Source organism: Solea senegalensis, linkage group LG9 (assembly GCF_019176455.1).
Source record: "Solea senegalensis isolate Sse05_10M linkage group LG9, IFAPA_SoseM_1, whole genome shotgun sequence".
Taxonomy (NCBI): Eukaryota; Metazoa; Chordata; class Actinopteri; order Pleuronectiformes; family Soleidae; genus Solea; species Solea senegalensis.
In genome coordinates, this window is record NC_058029.1 from 23,310,222 (window position 1) to 23,325,001 (window position 14,780).

Below are 14,780 nucleotides of genomic sequence, written 5' to 3' on the forward strand. Positions count from 1 at the left end.
AGCTCTGCTTCTCCAGAGATGAAACTTCTTATCAAATAAGTTGCAGAGTTGCAAGGTGCAAATAAAGTATATGGCAGCACACAACTAATCTAGGACACCTTAAACATATGCCGATGGCAGGTGTTGTCCATAATTCACTTGAAAATGCATCTCTAGCAGTAGTGAGCAACTTAAAGAGCCCCATTATCATTAAGTTTACTCAGCTAAGCCCATTTTACTTATCTCACAGTTCCTTTGCAGCCATATAAAACTAGACAAACTGACAGTTTTGCATAATTTCAACACAATATTTCAAATACAGTTGTCATTTTACGATCTATGTAGTGACATATTTATAAGCCAACCAGCGCAATAAATGCTGTACCCCAGCTTGACTGGGAGGCACTGGTATATTTTTTTACATTTCACTGACAATTCATTGAACTAAACAAACTATGAATACATTTAAAGCTTGAGTGTGCAACTACAGATACGTAGTAATGGCAACATTGCACTAGTAAAGCCAGCAGGTTAGCGTATGACTGAAAGCACAGATAAGTACCCACAGTTTCAGGAGTGAATTGTACAGCTTAAAAAAAATCAAATTGTTGAGCAGTTTTAGGGATAGAGGATTCTTGCCCACACTCACGAACGCTCCCTCAGGTCAGGTCTAATAGTATTACAAGAGCAATTATCAGATGACACATGCAATACTTCAGCTTTAACTGTTTATACCCAACTTGAGTGATAATGTACGCCCCCAAACACATAAATCAAAACCGCTCTCACTTCTTGCAAGAATATATTGTGTACATATATATGAGAGACTTTTTGAGTCCACTATTATGTGCAGATATAAAAAATCTTGCAGCATCTGTACCTATGGCAGGCGTATGAATTGCACAGTGTACTCTCTGACTACAGGTTCAACCTAGACATCCATAAAACAGTATTCCCCAGAAAGGCTTTCTAAGTAGGCTGGCAGACATTGTGTTACTGGTGAGCAGAGTTGCACCTGTTTTGTGTCATACAGTGTTGTTGTTTTTTTTTTTTCCAATCTGGAATGGACTGGCCTAAATCCATAAGAGATAAAAGCATGGAAATACACATGCTGTCTTTGCTCTGACAGCTACACAGACACCAGAAGAGTCCTTAGGTTACAGGTGCCATGTTGCAAATGTCACACAAATAGATGAGTTCATGGTGCCTCCAACACAGAGATGGAGATGGAAAAGGGGTCAACCATGCAATGATGATAAAAACCAATACTGTGCAATATGGCCGGATGAACAAAACCTTGACATTGACATGTTTCAGAGTAGGAAATTGAGCATTAGGAAGTCATTCATCCAAATTTAGCTGCCAACATCAAAACCTGAAGGTCACAAATGCCTCTCGAAACTAGCAACAGCAAGATACCAATCAGTCTTTCTACACTGGTAGATTAATATTCTCCCCCGACAAAAGCTGCGGCATGGCCCTCATTTGTTCTTTGGGATTTGTCAGCATCCATCCATCAGTAATGAGCGTGATGTCAAATGCCGCTGATCAGATTATGAACATCAGGAGATGATGAAATGTCAGGGGTTTGGAAAAAAACAATATCCACATGACTGAGGATATTTGTAAAACAATGTTTAAACTATACTGCACAATGTCAGCATAAACAAATGTCACTTACTTTCGACTCATTGTCGAATGAGTTCACATAATGCTAATTAAGCCTATCAGCTCAACAAGACTTTCTGTGTTTCTCAGTGTAGTTGTGTTTAGATCTTGTTTTGTGTCAAGTCAGACTGAGGCAACAATGTTGCTTTAGTGAGCTGGTTGCAAACAGGTTGGAAAAATGCAATGAAGTGCTCAAAAAACCAGATTGTTCAGCAGTTTGATGGGATAATTGCTTCTTATCCCCTTCTACCTCTGCGTTGCCAGTGTTTACAGGTGTAGTCAGGTTTGATAGTATTGCTTGACAGAGCCCTTTTCAGATGAAGGACACAGCACACAAATGTTAGGTTTCTGTTCACCAACAACAACATCAATTATTAAAAGTGATGCACTGTAGCTTAAAACTAATGCACAACACCTTAATTGGCGTTTCACCAAATTGTATAGAAGTTCAGCTTGCCATGGTACATTTTGGAACTGTATACTGTGCCTTTCAACCATGGAGTATGTAGGCTGTGTGAGGATCACTGTGTCAGCTCAATCGTGTGACATCATACAAACACATTGCAGTGGAGCCCACCAATACATTACACAAATAAGAGGAACCCTACAAAATAAAGAGTCTGCTATACACTCACAGTATTCATTAAAAAAGACACACAAATGGCCTTGAATCTGTTCTGATCAGTTATGTTGGTGTCATATTTACTATATAGCCTTGCTTTGGAAGCCTCATTTGAGCAAAAGTATCATGGTGAACTAAGTGGCAGTCACAGTGGATTTAGTTGGAACCTTCTCATTTGCTGTCATTCCTGTCACATTTTTAAAATCTACTGCATTCCAACATTTAATGGTTCATAGTTGAGCACTTCTGCGTGTTCCATCGAATACCACTCATTATTTTGGAGCTGTTTGTTCAGTTACAGCAGAGTCACTCGTGGCTCGAGCTCAACAGACGAGGTCTCTCCCTCCGAGCAGCTGTTGCAGGTTATTGATGACCTCATTAGAATGCTGCCTGCGGCACAACGGCTGACGTTGAAGGACTTCCCATATGCAATGGCACAAACTGCCAACGATGCCCATGCCACTTGTTTCATGCCAGACAGCATTTCCTAACGGTCTTTTAGTCGGAGAGGTGAAAGGAAAGGAACTGGAAAAGAGTGTTGTGGTTCCCAAATCCTCGTAAGTGCTTGGACCAATTCCAGTAAGCACCTTTCCAACTCTCATTCCCAACACATGAATCTTAATCGTATTCATTTAGTTCATCAACAATTGCCACAAAATGTAGCTATTCATCCAATTGATTTCAGCTATAGGTAGATAACACAATTCTATTGCAAAATGGACTAATAAATTAAAGGATTCTGTTATTCCATGTTGGAAAAAAGGCAATGCACTTTCCCATTTGTAGTCAGCTACAGGTGTTGCCTCTTTATTTTTTATATCTGAGACACTAGCGTGCATTAACAAAGCCTCATTGGACAATAATGCTCTGTAATTAAATACGACTTTATATTTGGCCTCACCCATAAACACAGCCAAGAAGGATCCACACAAATAAAACACAGTTGCGGGCATAAATAGTTATTTTCACTGACTACACATTAACATTTTGTAGCTTTGTGTGGATATTAAAACCAGTGTTGCAGAGCGGAAGTCATCTGCTATGAATTCTGAAAGTGCAACACGTTTATTAATGTATTTACTGCCACAATATGTGATTGTGTATTCATCTGCAATGTACTGTATTGTATAGGTAAAGTCACACAAAAGGTGATGTTGAGACTGAAACAAGGGGAAATGCTGCCAAGATATTGCACAGAGAAGAGAAGAGATTCAAAAAACTTGATATTAGTCATTAGTAGGTAAACTGAGAGTTTATTTATTTATTTATTTATTTCGGTCATGACATTTAGATCACTCATCACATAACAGTGCAGTTCACACAATATACATAACCGAAAGGGAATGCGGGAGAAGCAAAGCTTAACTAGTCCCGCCCCCATTATCATCATTCATTTCATTTCCTCTCTTTTTTTCTTTTTTTTTTATATTTTGACAAAGAAAACATGTTTCAGCATCCGATAGCACTCAGAGAATGGTCTAGCTCTAGACAGTCAACTCCGACTCCATGTGTGTTTATTCATATGTCCATGATGTTCCGTCGCGCGTGACATTCTCGACTTGTTGCCTGGCATATTCAACTTCCCAAAAGTCACAAATAATCCAATCAATAGAGGGCAATGCATCATATTATTTATTTGAAATGATAATGTAAAGGTCCAGTATGCAGTGCTTGAGTGCCATGGGTTGTCATAGTTGAGCATGCACATCAAACCAAAACAAAAGCGACCGCAACAGCTAATGCCAGTCAGCTAATACCAGTCCAGCTGATCACCAATGAAAACAGTTGTGTAACATAATGTATGCAACTATATATATATGTATATACATACTGTATATACATATATATATATATATATATATATATATATATATATATATATACACACACATATATATATACTGTATATATGTGTGTATATATATATATATATATATATTGGTGTTTTTTCAATAAACCATGCCATTAATGGGTAACAACAGGTAACTTTTCTGTAAGATTCACATTAAATAATAGGATGTTGGTCAACGACGTCCAAAGCAGCTGCTCCCTCCCCTAACCACCACATATTGGGTTAAACAAAGCACTCAGCCATCGCTTGCACTCCCGCCTCAGGTGCCAAGAGAGGTGGATGCCAAGTCCCTCCAACTGTCACTTCCTTATTCAGTATTAATGAGCAGTTTATGGTGCACACATCCATGCCACTACCTCTCAAAATGTGAGACAGTTTTGAACACAAGATTTGATTGCTTAGTGATCGTCCTTTTCCTTCAACGTTCCATCGGAGCGCGGCAGGGGGAGAAGGGTGACAACGCTGTTTTGGGCTCCATCGGCACGCCACACAAATTGGCCTTCACAGCCCATAAACTTTTCCCTCGGCAAGCCAGACACCCTCCAGCACCTTCCCCTGTGGACAGGTCATATAATGTCCTCTTATAGAAAATAGAGAGGAGAGACTGTCTGGCTTCCATCACCAAGGATATATCATGTTTTCCTTAGGCAGGGAAGCAGGTTTTTCCCAATCATATTTGAATATAGCTTGGGCAATTATTTCATTTTTGCTGCAATAGTGAAGCAAAACTTGCCACACCTCCTTGTGTTAAAAGAAAGCCTGTGCTTTAGTTATCATCATGATCTGAATGGGACAATAAAGGCTGTCATCGAACAATGTGATCTGTGAAAGTTGATCTTATTGAGTTTCCATTATCAGGATCATTTTGAATGAATGGATAAAATCTTTAAAATGTTGCATGGCTGTCTTGCTCGCCACCATAGTCCTAGTGATTTATACTGAAGTGCCACAAGGAGGAGCCTGCATCTTCCCAGTCACTGCAGAATTTTATAATTTATAGATTCATAATGATCTCGTTTCTGATTCTTATTTTTCATTTTTAAGGTTTGCTCTTGAAATATTTATCCCAGTAATGTATTACATAATACAATGTCTTTGTATGTTAAGTAAATGTTTAACATTTCTTAACATTAGTTCATCTGTAACCTTGACAATATGAATACAAAGAGATGGCTCTGCCCATTAGGTTTACAAATTATACATACTTTGCATACATACGTACATACTTAATACAATTGTTAACAATTATTGTAATATCATAAATCATAACTGTGTTAAATTGAAGTGACAATTAAAATGAATGTGCCAGGGAAGCTGCTGCTTGCTGCCTGCTTTCATAACTGAAAAGTCTGTGCACATAAGCCAACAGCAACTAAGCCATTTGTAATGGTCAGGGATGCATAAAAAACACACATGTAAATATTATTCTCATCATATATTGGATTCTAATAGAGAATACCAAATTATCTGCTGGGGAACTTCATCCCCCTCTGGAGCCAAATGGAATCTGGTCATGGCCAACATCAAACTGCTTTGCTGCAGGCAACCTTGGGAGAAAACGCTGACAGTATCTTCACAGCTCGAAAGGAGCAAATACTTTTGAGGTTTTTCCTGTCTGATTACGACGAGAGGTTAACACTTTGAAAGGTTTTATTATATTATCCTTGTCTTGACCACATAGTCTCCTCTCATGTAGATGGATCATGATACAAGCTTTTATAAATCATAACAGGGAGAACGGTTTTACCATGTATTGTGTGCACACCTCTGCAGAAAAGGAAAGCTGAAACCATGTCAGGGCTTTAAATCTGTAATGCATAATATTAAATATAAACATAAATATTTAAGTGAATGTCCGTTATGTTCAAACCAGTCTATCAACTCTGCAGGACTCTCTTTCTATTTCTCAGTTTAGCAGTGTATTGTTCCTGTGTCACCTGGTGATATTGCCGTGCTGCACACAGGTAGTGATTTTGCATCACAGACCGAGACGAGATTGAAACACAGCAGTGATAAACAGTAGTATGGCTGAAACGTTTCATAAATGCAACATACTGCTTAGAAAACTTGGACCATTACTTTCTTTAATGGGATAAATGCTAGTTGCAACCGGTTAGTGGCAAGATCCCCACATGCATGGGAAGTGTAGATGCTGTGGAGCTATACACTGACCACAACAAAACATGTTTGCAAAAATGAGAAAGGCAAGAGACACAATAGCGGCTGCTGCAGTTACATCATGTGAACAGCCAGTGTAGCCAAGTTTCTGCTAATACACACACTTCTGCCTGCCTGCCTGCCTATTGAGGGAGTTAAAATGGTTATATAGCTTTTAATGGTCCACATACCCACAATTGTGTGCTTGTTGTAGAGGGGCTGTGCACAGATCAGCAATGAAGCAACGGTGCAAAAGACGACATTAGAGATCCTTTATGTAATTCTGAGAGGGTTTTTTTCCGGTTCATTATGAGACCATGGCAGGACAAATTAGTCTGCAGCGGGTTGCCACAGTCTAGGTAATTAATGGGAAACACTGAGATATGGTGATGGTACATCCCACAGGCAAAGGAAATAATAGCTGGTGCAATTATAAGAGGGATACCTCCTGCAGGCAACAAACATTACAGCTCAGCAATTAGACGAAGCTTACTTACAAATGCATTGGAATGACAGTGATGCAAAGCTGTCCCTGTGTCATCAAGAACAGACGGGATTCTTCTGTGCATGGACTCAAACAGATGCCAGAGGCTTTCAAAGGAATCTCAGCCTTTGATGACAGGATAACATCTAGCATTTTCTGAAGTTACTTCAATGAAAAATTCATGCCACGACCATTTCGACCAGCTAATCTTCAAGGTAGTACTCTGGTGGTTTGGCATCAGTTCTTTGAGCTGATGGTTAGTCTTGTTGCGGCTGAAAACAGTTATTTCTGTATGTGTGGGGACTATCTGGGTGAAAATCACTTCCAATATGCATTGTTTTAAAGACTCCCCGTCGTGGCAGTTGATAGGTTATGAAGACTGCTGAAGCAAGTGATAAGGAAATGATAAAATTATTGTTTAATTGGGTTTATTGGGTCTAATCCATTACTGTACAAATGTCTCAGTAAATCTAGATTCCTGTATATTCAGATTGGATCTTTGTTGTATCTGCAGTGTAGTGTCATTTGTTGTCATTTAAATACTTTTGTTTTAATTAATACTTTTTGTTTAATTAAGGAGCGCTATCAGCTATCATGTATCAGTACGTCTCTCAGGTGACTGCTTTTTGAGCATTTCAAAAACTCCGGAGCCAACACACAAAAAGAGATGTTTCTCTGTGCTTCTGACTTTCTTTATTTTTTTTTAAGTTATGAGGTACTGACAGTGAGTGTTCTGTGTGTCTCTGACTTGCCCCATGAGACAAGAACTTGCTCTGACTGAAAAGATGGCTGTGGAAACACTGAGGAAGATGGATTTTAGCCATGTGGCTCTCCTAATACAGTATATATACCACACAGCCTTTTCTTACTGGAACCTGAAGGTTGTGAGCTGCTCACTCTCCTGCACCAAAATCAGGTTGCAAAGGACACAGGAGTTTTTGTCTAGTGCTTGTCTCAGTCAGGTTCCTGGTGCAGGGGAGTGGGCTACAGTCACGCACAGTGCAGTAAACACTGACTGTCAATGCCTCATACAACCACACTTCAAAAACCGTCATCATATGCACAATCAATAATTATTCCTTATTCTCAGCAAGGACATTTACACTGCATTTTTTTTCCCATGTGGCACAAATCAGATATGACCCACGAAGGTGTAAGCAGGCAAAAAGCACATGAATTCAAGCTTGGGTTTCATGGGTTTCACGGTTTCAAGCGTCATTCGTATATGGAAATAAATTAGATATGAATCAGATATGTACATTTGCAACATATTCCCCCTCTCAATGGAACTGTACAGTTACAAATCTGATGTGTCTGGAATAATTTGGATTTCATTTTTAAACGTGGAACTCACAAAAATTGCGTGATTTTGCAAAGATGCTAAAACTTGGTTAGTGTTTTTGTTCACTGTAGGGAGGACTGAACAGGTTACATAACCAAAGAGGTGAACCTAGTAGAGTGGCCAGTGAGTGCATATTGTGACATTATGTAGTACCTCCTTGACAAACCCTACTCTGCATTAAATGTCCAAGTGTTGTTTTATGTACACTGGAGAAAATTGCCTTTCACCCTTTTCTCTCTCTTTTTTCTTGATATTTATATTCATGAAAAGCCTCTATTCCAGTCATTATCAGGGTCAACGACAGAATAGCAAGAGCAAGCCACTACGGCATTTCACGGGCAATGTCTCCAACAGGCTATTTCACCTAAAGTCAAACAGATAATTCAACATGATGCTCAGAAGATAAAACTCTGATAGCTGTGTTCTGTCTGACTCGCAATGAAAGCGAAGGGGTCTGGAATAAACAATGGTTTTCCCCTTGTTCCGATGTTTTGCCATATGGTATCTCCCTGTTCAGACACGATACATGTAATGCCAAGCTAATTATGGAGAGGAGAATATGCATGAGTATTCCCACTGTGGTGCCACTTCATTACAGCAGTATGGTGTGCGGCAATTACACACTCATTAATTGATCATCCTCTTTAATGTTACTGGGATGGACAGTGTTATCCAGCTCTGGTACAATGCTCACATATGAAGGTATTGGTAGTTTCCATATTGGACCTCAGTGTTGCTGGTGCAGTTCTCTACATAGTCAACTCACAAGAGGCCGGTTCTTTTTATCCCAAATTCAGATATCCGTTCAACCTTGAATGTTCAAACTCGAACTTTAGAAACCCATACCAGCTCAAAATATACAGCCTACAAGCGCTTCAGACTTTTAAGTAATTCCCAAGTTGTCCAGAGGGTGCTGCGAGTGCAGCTTGGCTTGCATCCATGGCCTCTTGGCTCATCAAAAGACAACAGTGATGTTGTGTTGGAGCGGCGGTGGCTCAGTGGTGGTCTTTTTTTAACTGAAAGGCTGTGGGTTCAATTCCTACCTCCGCTAGTCTACATGCTGACGTGTCCCTGTGCAGGACACTTAACCCCTACATTGCTCCTGATGGCTGTGCCAGCAGCGTGTGATTGGGTATGGAAAATGTGTCGTTGAAAATGAGCTGTATGAGACAAGCTGTATGAATGTGTGAGTGAATGGGTGAATGCCAAAACTGTAGTGTAAAGCAGATTGGAGTGGTCTCTAGTGTTGTATAAATACAGACCATTTACTGTGTTGTTTTGTGGTGAAAATGTTGGACAAGAACAAGCTTAAATGTCCTCCTGAGCAAACAATCACAACTCTAAATCATATTAAATCTGCGTGAAAAAAGTATTTGGGGTTCTACACCATAGATGGCAAACTGTTGAACAAATCAGCGGACTCAGCTGTTGCTGCAGCTGTACAAAAGAATACACATTTTATAGAGAATTTATTCATAATTCTCCCAGTTCAATGTCAGAACTATAAAAAAAACCTATTGTTATATGATTTCATTACATCTTCTTTGATTTAAAAGTCATGTTTTGATAAATCTGAATCATCATAACACTACTTTTAGACATTATGATGTGTCTGACCTTTGCTTCACGTCATTATCTCTTCAAACTTAGATTGACTACCCCTGTTTTAGTGCGTCTCCTCCATAATCTATCATTTCAAAATAAATGTTTTACTACTGAAGGGTCTGACATGTGCAGTTTCACAACCCCAGCTCCTCATCAAACAGATGGAAGCTCCTTTATATGATTCCCTTGCAAAATTAAACACTGCACTGATGACTCATTGTGTTGATTCTTTTCCAGTCAGTGTTTCACAATAAAAGCACCAGTAAGACATGTTGGATGGCCTACAACAGCTTACAGCTGTGATTCAGCATAAGTGACGATATATCATGAGGCTGCTAGAGAACGTGAAAACATTCACTGGTGAAAGTCAGAATATATGCTAATACACAACATATGTACAATTTTGTTTGATTTCATGAAAATCTCCAGTTTGCCAACTTAAAGTTAACTTAACGTGCCCCAGTTTTTAATCCACTGTCTTTTCTCCAGAGCATTTTTTTATTTGGCTGCGTATCCTATTACAGCTACATATCCTCAGCTTCCTGAAGGGAGTTCAGTTTTCTTGGATGATGACATTGCCTATAAGGTTGAGTGCACATCAACTCTCCTATCACGCCAATCCCTCTGGCCCAGCTTCAGCAAAGCATAGGCCTCTCACCCAGTTGGTCTGACCGAGATGGGCATGGCACAGGTCAGCTATTCATTCACTCCCAAACAGGTCAGTGATGCACAGCCATCAGGCTCCAGCACATCACCCTGTAGTGTGAAGCAGAACATCACGCTTTGACGAGCCCCGTCAAGGTCATCAAAAAGAGCACAGGTCTGGATTTGTGCCATGGATTTGTGAGTGAGAAATCCAGCACCAGTCTGCATGAGCAGCACTCCACCAAAGCACTCGCCAACATGGCAGCGACGCTGGAGGTCAGATTTAGGTTGTACTTTGTCCATGCAGTATGTTATTAAAATACACAACACTGTGCACAGTCATATATATTAAAGGTCCAGTCATATTGCCGTAAATTGAATACTTTCTTTTGTTGTATTTTTGTATAACAGTACAATGTTTTAGATTCTTAGTAGCCACCTTGTGCTTTGTGGCAGCTTTGCACACTTCTGGCATTTCCTCAGTCAGATTCATGAGGTGGGCTACACTGTAGAATAGGGGCGAGCACATTGCCTCACAGCAATAGGGTCACCTGTTAAAATCCCGGTTCGACCAAGGGTCTTTCTGCGTGGAGTTTCCGTGTTCTCCCCATGTGCCTGTACTCTGGTGTTCTCCCACAGGCCAAAAACATGCACTCTAAATTGAAAACTCGAATTTGACCGTAGGTGTGAACGTGAGAGTGGATGTTTGTGTGTTGTTCCTGCGTTGGTGACCTTTCCAGGGTGTACTCCGCCTTTCACCTGATGTCAGCTGGGATTGGCTCCAGCCCCCCCGTCACCCTCATGTGGAGGATAAAGTATTAGACAATGAGTGAGTGAGTGAGTGAGATTCTTGAGGTAGTCACCAGGAATGATTTTCATTTGACAGGCGGCCCTTGTCAAGATTTAATTTGTGGAGCTCCTTGTCTTCTTAAAGTGTTTTAGACACATCACTTGTGCTACACAGAGGTAGGGTTGGTTCACAGTTATTTACAGCGAATCGCTAATTCAACTAATATTATATTAATAAACGTTTTATACCGAGTGATTACCACCTGAGAAAATATTGAGCTCTTGAAGTAACACCATTATCACCAACGTTAAAATACAGTGGTGTAAATAATCCGAGCAGCTACGGACTTTTCACAGGAGGCAGATTTATTCCCAATAACGAAAAAACAGAAAAAACAATTGTCAGAAAATCAGAATTTTTTTTTTTTAAAAACAAACCAAAAAATAAATGACTCAGGATAGAATAAAATGTGCTTCCGTACATGTACTATGTAGGACTGCAAATTCCAAATGTCATTCATCTTTTCACAACACTATGTAAACCACTTTAGATCGATAGTATGTCTCTGCATTATGCTTCATTAGTGCCCATGAACATTTTATCTATCATAAACATACAGGAAATAACCTTTTAAATGTCCTCTGAAATGCATTGATTATTTTTAAACGGTAAAAAAAAATGAACTAAACTGTCGTTTACTGATAGAAAGGCTGATCATATAGCAAATCTTTACGTGATGAAAATAGCTTGTTGTGTTGTTTCAGTCTTCCAACTTCTGTTTAATGTTTCCTCAGTTAGATCTCTTCACTGCAGTCACACATCGCTCCACCGTGTAATCTAATTCCTGCCTTGTCTTTCATTGCTCATATCTTATCATCAACTGTTCCCCCGTCACTTCTTCACTTTGTCATTGACCCAGTGTTTTTTTCTCCTTTCACTCTCTTTATAGCTCTCAAATTGTTGTGGGTATTACCTTTCACATCATTCCCTCATTCTCCTTGGCTTTTTTCTTATCTCACCCCATCTTTTTCTCATTTTGCCCCACTCCTCTTGGCTCCTGCTCCTTCCACCTCGCATGTCCCTTCACATCTTTTCTTCTCTCCATCTGGCTGCCTCCCATCCTCCTTCACGACTCTCTCTCTCTCCTTTACATACTCTCAATGTGCTCCTGCTGGCCCCAGTCTGTCCAAAGGGATTAATTGATAGTGAAAGATAATAAATCTTCCCATTAGGTGCGAGGCCCCTGCCCATCGCTCATTATGAACCCGCTGCTCCTCGACACCGTGGCCTGGGGTTTCCCCCCCTGCTTTTTTAACACGCACGTCTGCCATCTCAACGCCAGCAAGGTTAATCTCTCCCTATCGCCATCGATTGGCTGGCTCACATCATGACACATACTCATTCATGCGTGAACGCCATTTGAAGCAGGTGTTTATTCTTTCCTTTCTCTCAATTTGCAGCACTCTGTTTTACATGGGAAACCTAAGCTTCATTATAAAACAGAATATTCAGCTGCTGCATGTGAAAAATATATAAAAATCCTCGCCTTACTGAAACAAAAGCTCTGGTTCTCATAAAATGATCACATTTATACAATATAATGATCATGTTTATACAATATAGTATCATAGTATCAACGTGATACTGATCCAAAAAAAAAAAAATCCCACTGTGACAGCAATGAGTCTGTAAACCAAGGATGTGGCTGAATTTGTTAACTTTTCTTGGAGACAGATTTGTGCAAATGAGATATTTGCATGTTTGCTTGTGTGAAACCATCAGTACACTTAATTACTTTCAGTCAAATGCCCTAAAAATTCAAATCAAATCAAGGTACACAGGAATGTAGTACTAGCGTAGTCTTTTAATGCTGTAGCTCACCTTCTTCAAGGGTTAACGTGTTGCGTCTTCAGAGAGGATCCACATGCATATATCTTGGAACACGTGGTTATTTGAGTTTCTGTTGCCTTTCCGTTTCAATTTTCAGTTTGAATTTCAGCCGCTTGTCTTGATGTGAACATGCATTTGGTTTCTGCCATTTGATTGGCTGATATTTGGAAAATCAGGCAGTTGAACAGGCCAGTGAGAGTGTCTTTCTACTGATAGTGATAACACACTTGATATATTATTATCACATGCTAAATATTCATCCACTGCACATATGCAAATATGTGTTTAAAACATACAGTATATGAAATGCCCATAGTAAAATATGTGTATTACTAATACTAGACATAGATTTCCATGGCCTTTTGTTTTATCTCATATTTCAGATATAAAACTTCATTATACAGTTTATACATATGTATATACATATGAGAAACATGATTTACTTGATGCTATTGCCATGTCTTTCTACATGTTTACTACCAGGTAATCAAGCAGGAGATATGAATAGTTTGTAATTTTTTTTATTTAAAACTTCATATAACCCATACAGCAAACTGTACAATTTAATTATTCACAGTGAGTTAAAAAGAAAATAATTCAATAGCTTTTCTTTAACATTTTATTGAATTGCCCCAGTGTTTTATTCAGATGTGCATTCTAATCTTCTCTTAACACGTATAGTTACTAGGAAAAAAAAAAATCCTCTTTTTTCCCCCTTTGTATTTTTTTATACAAAACCTTACAAAAACTATATTCATAAAAATTCTGCATGTCCATAAAGAAAACCCTGGTTGGCACCAACATATTTATTATATTGTTCGAGAGGTTTTCTGCCAAATGATAAAAGCTATGCAACTAAAAACAAAGGTTTACAGAAAAAAAGGCAGACTGTCATGACTGCTGGGAAATCAGAACTCACACACACACGCTGCTAATGGAACACAGGTTATGTAGCTCACATTTTTGCATTACTTTTCTCTCACATTTCAAACTGTTTTGTGTAAAATGACATATTATTATTCACATTAATTTATAAAAAGATATATTTATATATATTTATATGTATCCAGTAACCAAACTGACTGAACCAGCCAAACCAGAAACCCTGTTGTAATTCCAACTAATTTTGATTAGGATATATATTTTTTTTCCTTCTTTTCACATATTAGAGAAGTGAAATACAAGCAAACTTAAGTCTTTGAATCACCTGCATGAAAGGCTACAGTACACATGAGGCCAACAGTAATGTAGTATAACCACACATCAGCTGTGGCTGTACTTTAGACCAGGGGCCGTATTCACAAACACTCTAAGAAAGGTCCTAACATTGAACAAATTATTCTAGCTAGAAAATTAAATTAGATTTGTTGATCAAATAAAAAAAAAGAGAACGAAAGGTGAAGAAACATTGACAGCAAAGATGATCGGAATCTAACATGAGCTTAGATACAAGTTTGAAACTGTTTTAAGAGGAAAGTGCGGCTCTATGTTGATGATACAATGCAAGTGAAGAGGCAACCATGGGAGAATGTAGCAGAGCAAAAGAATTCCCTTCTGCAGCACCAGTGAGAGAAGTATGAAGAGCAGCAGTAGCTATGTGTTGCAGTATCTGCTCGCAAAGCTATCTTAAAGGTCCAGTGTGATATAGGAGGGATTATTGGCAGAATTTGAGTGTACTACTCATGAGTTTGTAAGTGTATGATTGCTTTAAAACAAAATGGTATGGCTTTCATAGCCTTAGAATGA